The sequence below is a fragment of the Leptinotarsa decemlineata genome, unplaced genomic scaffold (assembly GCF_025532065.1).
Source record: "Leptinotarsa decemlineata unplaced genomic scaffold, Ldec_3_MD MMD2_tig00000505_RagTag_RagTag, whole genome shotgun sequence".
Lineage (NCBI taxonomy): Eukaryota > Metazoa > Arthropoda > Insecta > Coleoptera > Chrysomelidae > Leptinotarsa > Leptinotarsa decemlineata.
The window spans coordinates 7,603,794-7,613,694 of NW_027412549.1; positions in this window are offsets into that span (position 1 = coordinate 7,603,794).

The window sequence follows — 9,901 nt, forward strand, 5'->3', positions numbered from 1 at the left end:
TCCGGCAAGGTGTCACCTGAAAAGATGAGCGTAGTATCGTCAGCAAATAAAACTGACTTATAGGGATGTACAAAATTAGGTAGATCATTGATGTAAATGATGAACAATAGAGGGCCGAGGACTGAGCCCTGGGGCACTCCATGTTTGATAGGTTTATAATTAGATGTACAGCTGTTATATGTGACAGCTTGTAAACGATTTGTTAAATATGAGGCAATGAGCGATAAAGCTTCACCTCTTATTCCATAGAACTGCAGCTTATCCAGAAAAATAGAGTGAGAGATGCAATCAAACGCCTTAGATAGGTCGCAGAGTGTGATGGCGGTTATCTTGCCCTCCTCAAGGCCCTCGATCACATCACTCACCACCTTCAGAACAACTTGCGACGTTGATCTCTCTCTTCTGAATCCGAATTGTGAGTCGGTAAAAAAACCTGTTTTGTTCAAAATAGTTGTATAAACGCTGTTTCAGGAGAGTCTCGATTATTTTACTGAAGATAGAGATGATAGTTATTGGTCGATAACTATTCGTATCCGAAAGGTTCCCTTTTTTATGAAGAGGTAAGACTTTCGATATTTTGAAAGCATCCGGGTAGATACCGGACAAGAAAATCAGATTAGGAAAAGAAGATCAGATCAGAGGTAGGTGATATGCTTTACAATTATATCAGCTACTTCCTTGATGACGAAGCTGTTTAGTTCGTAAGAATCCAAGCAACCTGAGTTGTTTAGAATATTTATGGTAGTTAGGACTTCATGTTCTGTTACCGGAGATGTTACCGGAAAGAATGAACTGTTTGGGGTAGGAAAATTACGATAGTTTAAGAGTTCCGTGTCTGACGTTGCAGGAATTGACTTTATTATGTTTGCGGCAATTTCAACAAAAAATTCATTGAAAGTCTCAGCAGACAAGGAGTCATCTTGGAGGTTGCTTTCATTTTTATTTTTATTTCTTTCGAAATTTACAATTTTCCATGACGCTTTACACTTATTCTTAGCTGACGAAATGAAATTGTCATAAGCTGATCTTTTGCTGTTTTTTAATTGTTTATAATCTTTCTTGAAACTCCTGAAGACAGCAATGTCGACAGGTTTTTTGCTGACCTCTGAAATAGCTTTGAGAGTGGAGAGTTTGTCTCTTTTTTCCCTCAAAGAATCATCAAACCAATTTATTGGAGATTTCCTGACTTTTTCACGGCATTTTTTCAGAGGGAAAATATCAACGATCAGCTGTCTAAAGATGTTTGTTATAAAATGAGATAAGTAGTTGACATCTCGATTAGCTTCAAAAATAGACCAGTCCATATTTAAGAGGGAATTCCTTAGCCTACATATGCCATTTTTTGAAAAAAACCTTTTAGCTAAAGGTTTGTTTGGAGAAAGGTTTTTTGTTCCTATTTATAGCAATTACTTGTGCTCTGTGATCTGAAATACATGGTTCCCAGACACCATAAACTTTCAACAAAACTTCCAGGGTCAATTCTACAGGGGAATAAAATAATTAAAGTAGGTACAAGATATCCCTTTAAAAACTGAAGGTATGTTGGCCCGCCTAAAGTACCGTCGAAAAAGTAGGGTCCGATGATCCTGTTTCTTACAATGCCAGCCCATACATTTACCTTTTGCGAGTATGATGCTCACGCATCCAGTGGGGGTTTTATTTGGCCCAGTACCTACAATTCTGACGGTTGACCCCACCATTCAATGTAAAAGTGGCTTCGTCAGAAAAAATTATATTTTTCACGAGGAGACGGTCTCGGTGACAGTTATCCATCATGCTTCACAAAATTCTATTCTTCTATCTGGATCACCCTCGTTTAATTCCTGTAGAAGTTCGATTTTAAAGGGATGCCATTTTTTCAATTTTAATACTTTGTGTACAGTTGTTTTACTGACATCGAAATCACGACTAACCTTATGAACAGAAGTGTGCACATCTTCTTCAAGAGCAAGTAGAACATCTAATTTTGTATCATCATTTACAGAATGACGACCTGATTTGCGTGCATTTTCAACTGTACCAGTTTCTCGAAATTTATTTTCAATCTTACTTACTGCTGACTGTATTATGCGTCGTTCTGGATATTTTTCATTAAATAAGTTACACACTTCCATCTGAGTTCGCGATCTGTCTCCATAGCCAATCATCATAAGTATTTCAATTCTTTGCTTTACACTTAAATTCATTACTACTTTAAATTAATTCGAAGCAATACTACAGAAAATTCACGAATTAATACAACAACTACTGTCCTATTTAACAGTTACTGAACGTCAATCGAAATAAAGTCATGTATTTATCACTGGATTACTTTCCCATTGTTGAATTGATCATTAGAAAAAAATATAAAATAAATAATTAATTTCTACTTTTATTAGATATCAATACAATTTATTTTCTAAGCGCACAACTTTTAAATTATGTCCGTTAGACCCCAAGTATTATACCTTTTCGGAATCAGCTCGTTACGAATTATCTAAAACTGGCATCAAATACAGGGCGTTGCATTTAAAAAAAATACCGATGACGTCATCACATTAATATGGATCACCCTGTATAATGAAATTTTGTTGTAAAATGTAGAATATTAAAGTTAAAAATCGCCATGTTTCAGGTTTTTGTAAAACGACTTTTGGTTTTGGAAATATTGAATTCATTTCATTTTTTGCGGACACACTTTATATTGATCAACAATACAATTAATTGGTATGCGCTGATAGTTAAACAACTTAGTATTAAGTAATGATCATATTAGAATTGTTAGTGCTCGCAACAAATAAAAATTACGAATAGACGAGACTAAAGAACGTACAACTAAATATAAATTGCTAGTCATAATGGTTCTATATATCTTTCTGCTTCGAGACTAAAGTCATTAGTCAAAATTTCTACCATTAAAAGGAACGGATTCTGCAATGGGAAAAACAGGGGTAGGACATGAATTACTTTTAGAAAGCGTCTAACGTCTTGTCCTAATGAAGCCTGTTAATAACTTGTCAATGTACTCAAAAATTTGCCAATGTACCTGTTATAGTATTTCGTCTTCCAAAATACGGTTTATCTTTCCTTGTTGGAAGACCATTAGAGTAAAACCAAAAGTGTAGATCAATTGATTTATTACTATTAGTGATTAATTTTAAAATATACGGAGACCAGAGTATGAAAGAAAAATACATCGAAAAAGTTCCAAAGAGAAGACGCTGTGTGAAAAAATAGATTAGAAGCAGTTATAGATAGGAAAGTATATACTCGTAGTAGACACATACTTCGAATGGGGATGTGTTGTGTGGTTGTACCAAGTCCAGAGGAGAAATAGATACTAACAGCACAGTTGAATAATACAACCAGTAGGCTCTCTCACCACGTGATCCGCCCGAGTAAAATAAGTAGAAAAGTTATGAAACGTAACTGAAATATAGTATTCAATCTTACTATGTATTTATTAGGAACCCGCGGATAGACGTAACATTGGAGACAACAAAACGAAATATAACTTTTGAGTAGAAGGTTCGTAACCGTGAATGGGGGCAGTAAATTTTCGAACCTTAAAATGAGAGAGACTACGGCAGTATATATATATATATATATAGATATATATATATATATAGATATATATATATATATATATATATATATATATATATATATATATATATATATATATATATAAAATATATATTTTAGTGCCATAGGCGTACTGCATTCAAATTTATTACTCTCAACGAATTGAATAAATGAATTTATACGACGAAAATACAATATTTATTCTTGAAAACTATCATTCATAACGAACAAAATAACAAATCTACTATGACAAATGTTAAAATATGTCCAATAGTAACCAATAGTATCGTAGGGAATATATAACATAGATATTCCTTTGAATTATACTGTCAACAGACACATCGCACCCATCAATAAGACCGACTTGTCTTTTTAGCGGGTTTATTCGAGATATTCTTCAGTTTTTTTTTTCGAGAGCGACTTGGCTTTTTAGCGGGGTTATTCGAGATATTCTTCAGTTTTTTTTCGAGAGCGCGTTGAATAAACAGCTATACAACATGGAAGCTAGTTGTTCGGGAATCGTGAAGCGTCCGAAATTGTCACCATTAAATATAAATGAAAAAACAATTGTTATGAATGTATATAATTCTTTAAGAATACAATATATCCGTCCGAAATAAAAAGTAAGGAGGAAGTAGTTCAAAAATGCGCGAGTATGACCGGTGTCAATTGATCGACAATTTTTAGAATTCTCAAGGAACTCAAGGAAAACAATAACTTTTTCGAGCAGAAAGTATCCACTGGTAGAAAGTGTTTGGTTATCGATGAAGAAGTGAAAAATTCTATTAGGAGAACAATACACTCTTTTTACATAAAAAACGAAATACCTACATTGAATAAAGTTTTGTCAGTTATTCGTGAACAGTTTTTTTCCTGACATAAAAAAACTCGATTATGGAAGATATTACATGAGCTGAATTTCACTTTTGGAAAGCAAGATAGAAAGAGCATGTTAATAGAAAAATCAGTGATTGTAGAATGGAGAAGAAAATATTTAAGAGAAATAAAGAAAGCCAGAGCACTAGGTAAATCTATTTTTTATTTGGAAGAAACATGGGCCAATGAGGGTCATACCGTCTCGAAGGTTTGGCAAGATCAGAACATCAAAAGTGGAAGATAAGCCTTTATGGAAGGTTGGTCTACTGGTTTGAAAATTCCAGTTGGAAAAGGTCGTCGTCTTATCATCACTCACATAGGCAGTAGTGAAGGATTCGTGAAAGATGGATTGATGGTGTTTGAATCGAAAAAATGAGGATTGTCATCAAGAAATGGATGCCACAGTATTCGAAGAATTGTTTAAAAACATACTTGTAAAACTTCCGCAGGGATCCGTAATAGTAATGGATAACGCAAGTTACCACAGTAGACGAGTCGAGAAGTTGCCGACGTCGTGTTGGAAAAAGCAGATAATACTGAGTGGTTACCATGTTAAAAGCGGAGCTCCTTAACTTGGCTAAACGTCATAAGTCAAAATTTGTCAGGTATGTCACCGATAAGATGGCGAAGACTAAAGGAATGTCGGTTCTTCGGTTGCCGCCTTATCACTGTGAATTGAATCCAATAGAGTTGGTTTGGGATCAAGTTAAATGATTCATCGCAAAGTATAATAAAACCTTCAAGTTGTGTGAAGTAAAGAAATACCTATACAGTGCTCTGGAAACAGTCGACCAAAAAGCTTGGGAAAAATGTATCCACAAAATAATCAGAATCGAAGCAGAGATGTGGGATCTGGATGATCGCATAGACTCATTATCAGAACAAATTATTCCAGTTGTCATCAATCCTAATGAAACTGATTCATCCAGTGGAGAATCACTCAACGAATCCCTGTAGACTTTTTTCAGATTAAAATTATCGCAATGTCTTATTCGAAGTAAGTATTCCCATTAAATCTATTAAAGTATTTCTGAATTCACTATAAAATCCAATAAGGAATATGAATCTTCATTTCCAAACCAACAAGAATATATAAAGTGTATCTCTCAGTGCAGCCACACTTTTCTACTTCCTGAAAATGTCAAAGTCGAAGCCAAAACGTCGAACAACGCAAAATTTTGAACACAGTTCAACTCGAAATCAGATGTTATAATTTGTAACCGCGGAAATCTATTCTATTTGTATATTTATCTAGTGATGTTTCGAATACTTCTTCATTATTCTACCGACGATCAATTTGATATTATCAGTGTCATACTCCAGTCATTTAAGCTTAAATTAGGTAAGAATCTCGAAATTCGAGATACCCAGCTGTAAGTCTGTAAATACTTATATATTGACACCTTAAAAGTTGTCTTGAAACCTACATATCGTAGGGTGTACGCAACTATTAAATTTCAAGGTCAAAGGTCACAAAAATCGTTTTTTGCGCTTTTTTTGTAAATACCTCATTTTCTATGGGTTTTTGCTATTTGTATTCATGATCAATATTGTAGAATACAAAATTCTCTACAAATTTTGTTTGAAAAAATTTTTCATGCGGTGAACCGTTTTCGAGAAAGAGGGCGGAGAGCGCGCGGTCATAGGATCACTTCAGGTCAAATTTTTGGAATCTCCAACAATTGCCCGACAACTTTTCTTGATATTTCCCTATACCTATCTGTTACCGTTTTCGAAATAAAAATTAATTTAAATTTTTTTCTCGAAAATCATGACTTCTAAAAATGCCGATATCTTTTAGTTAAGAAGTACTATGATATCGAAATTTGGTTTGGAGTTAGGTGATACTTGGACACTTCCCACACGTCAGCCTAATCTCCGTTACTTCAATACAGGGTGGTAAAAAAATACAGTTTTTTCGTTTGCTTGAAAAAGTTGCTGAAATTTGATTATTTTAAATGGAACACCCTGTATATTATTGAAAATTCGGAAAGCTGCTGAAATTTGCTTTCTTTCTATGTATATCATACCTATACCTAACTAGTCAAGTTTCGGACTTATGAACATTTATTTGTGAAAATGTCCCTTCAGAATGGTATTTCCATTCGGTATTTGGTAAGCAGGCCATGATTACTATTTGACAGTAGCGTTGTTACATTCTCCTAATAATATCGACATTTTCGTCACTTCAGAAATTGCAAATACCTTCAAAACGATGGAACAAAACTATTCAAACGAAGTTCTTATAAATTTGTTTATTATTTTTGGACAGTGTGACAAAATTATCAGCAGAACATGTAGAAAGTTCAATGAAATGTATCCGAATGTACCGCCAATGAACCTCAAGGAATTTATACGAATTCAGAACAATTTCAATATGTTTGGATAAATTTTAAAAAAGCACCAAGAAACTTGAAATTGGAAATATTGATATGAATAATTATAAAAAAGTAAAACAATCATGTGGAATATTTCAAAATATGTTCGAATCGCTGGCCGTTCACTTCCAAGCACTTTAAAATGCGGGTGTTGACTGCTTTCGTGGTGGCAGATCTGATTTCATTGGGATCCAAATCTTCAAATGTTTGGGCAATCCTTTCTAACAATTCATCTCTCGAACGCACGGGTATTTTGTAAACTTTTTCTTTAAACATTCCCCACAAATAAAAATCTAATGGATTAAGATCGGGTGATCTCGCTGGCCAATTCCATGGTCCCAAGTGCCTCATCCACCGATCGTCAAATAGTCTATCCAGTTCTGTGCTCACTTCTCTTGTGCAATGTGCAGGAGCTCCGTCTAGTTGGTACCAACAGTTTCGATAATCTTCGAGTGGCAGATTATCCACGAAACTGTCTACAGTATTCTCCAAAATATTCAGGTAGCTTCTGGATGTTAATGACTCCTCGTATACCACGTACCTCAATTTGTTGTCCATCAACATGCAGAAGACATTAAAACTAAATTTTTCTTGAAATCCGGCTTCTTTTGTGACGTGAGGATTTTCACTGGACCAATAATGACGATTTTTTCTATTGAAAATCCCTTCTCTCGAAAATTTCGATTCATCAGTCCAAATAATTTTATTTAAAAAAAGTGGATCTTCTTGAATGCGTGTCAACAACATTTCACAAAATTCTACTCTCTGTTGAGGATCTTGAGGCTTCATTGCTTGAATTTTGGTGAATTTACAATCATGCATTTTATGTCTTCGCAAGATTCTTTGAACCGATGAATATTTTATACCCAAATCTTCTTCAGCACTTCTTATCGATGACTCGGGAAATGCGTGAAAATATGCTAAGACATTAATCTGGTTGTCTTCGAAAGTTACGGGTCGAGGCAAGTTTCTTGGTGCTTTTAAAGTTGATCCAAATGCATTGAAATTGTTCTGAATTCGTATAAATTTCTTGAGGTTCATTGGCGGTAGATTCGGATACATTTCATTGAACTTTCTACATGTTCTGCTGATAATTTTGTCACACTGTCCAAAAATAATAAACAAATTCATAAGAACTTCGTTTGAATAGTTTTGTTCCATTGTTTTGAAGGTATTTGCAACTTCTGAAGTGACGAAAATGTCGATATAATTAGGAGAATGTCACAACGCTACTGTCAAATAGTAATCATGGCCTGCTTACCAAATACAGAATGGAAATACCATTCTGAAGGGACATTTTCACAAATAAATGTTCATAAGTCCGAAACTTGACTAGATAGGTATAGGTATGATATACATAGAAAGAAAGCAAATTTCAGCAGCTTTCCGAATTTTCAATAATATACAGGGTGTTCCATTTAAAATAATCAAATTTCAGCAACTTTTTCAAGCAAACGAAAAAACTGTATTTTTTTCCACCCTGTATTGAAGTAACGGAGATTAGGCTGACGTGTGGGAAGTGTCCAAGTATCACCTAACTCCAAACCAAATTTCGATATCATAGTACTTCTTAACTAAAAGATATCGGCATTTTTAGAAGTCATGATTTTCGAAGAAAAAAATTTAAATTAATTTTTATTTCGAAAACGGTAACAGATAGGTATAGGGAAATATCAAGAAAAGTTGTCGGGCAATTGTTGGAGATTCCAAAAATAATATTATATACAGAGTGTTCCATTTGAAAAATCAAAGTTGCTACTGCTTTCTAATAGAAGCGGCAACACCGCATTGTCGAAAATATTTTAGTTGGCTAGAGAATGTCCGAATATGCCCTCCATTAAATTTTCAAAGTGATCCGTTGTCTGGTTCACCAGAAACGTCTAATGTGCCTTCCACCGTGAATCAGCCTGTATAGTTGATGAACAAAGTCTCATGAAAACCATGAAAACCGAAGGAGGAGTATCTCGTGGTCGAAGTATGAAAGAAAGAGTTTTGTGTAAATGGGTATATGCTATGTACGCCACAAATACTATTTGTGAGGAAATGGAGAAGTTCTGTAATATCTCCTTGGAGTCGACCGAGCAACACGTAGATTCCAGAGACTCAAGAGTGAAAAAAGACAATGCTGACGTAAATATACTATTTGATAAATTCCATGATCCTTTTCCAAATACTACGCAGTTAATATCGATAGCTTCTAGAATTGTTGGAAATGAGCAAATTAACTGCCACAGAGCTTACGAAATTGGATTAGAGTCTATGAAGAAGATCACCGGCTTATCATTTAATGAAATAAAGTTGAAACGTTCCAAAAAAGTAATACCGCTTTCCAGTGTTAACAAATGTGTAAAAATAAATGATTGTAAAGTTTCAGTGGACCCATTATTACTCTTCCAAAGAATTACTGTCAGCAAACAATTTGAAAGTAATCTTGAAGAATATTTTCAATATGAATTGAGTCCATATCCAACAGCTCTATTTGATAATGATGGCATGAGAAAAACAACAAAATCGTCATTGTATGTCAACATGAGCCCAATTGATTTTGTTCTCGATGATAATAATGTGACGTTCATTATTGATGGCGGATTTCTGCTTCATCATGTTGTATGGAGCAGAGAAGATACTTTTTCTATTACTTTTGATAAATACATGAATTATTCACAAAGGCATTACAGTTCCAAAATAATTGTTATATTTGACGGATATTCAGACTACAGTAAGAACGTAAAAGCTATGGAGCAGCAGAGATGAACTGCTGCACTTTCAAAAACATATGAAGTCTGTTTCGTTGAAACAATGGTTGTACCTACCAGTTACTCAAGAAAAATTCTTATCGAATAGAAATAACAAAGATGTGCTCGTCAATATGTTAATTGAAAAATTACAAGCTACAAATATTACTACTAAACAAGCCAGAGATGATGCGGATGTTCTTATTGTTGAAACTGCAATAGAAGAATCAAAGTCTGAAAAAACTGCAGTTATAATAGGGCAATATGGGGTTGGAGCCTATCATGACAATTTTATCACCTGCTCCAGAAGATTTGCTAAATACAATTTTCTGCAACTGCAAGAGTGGT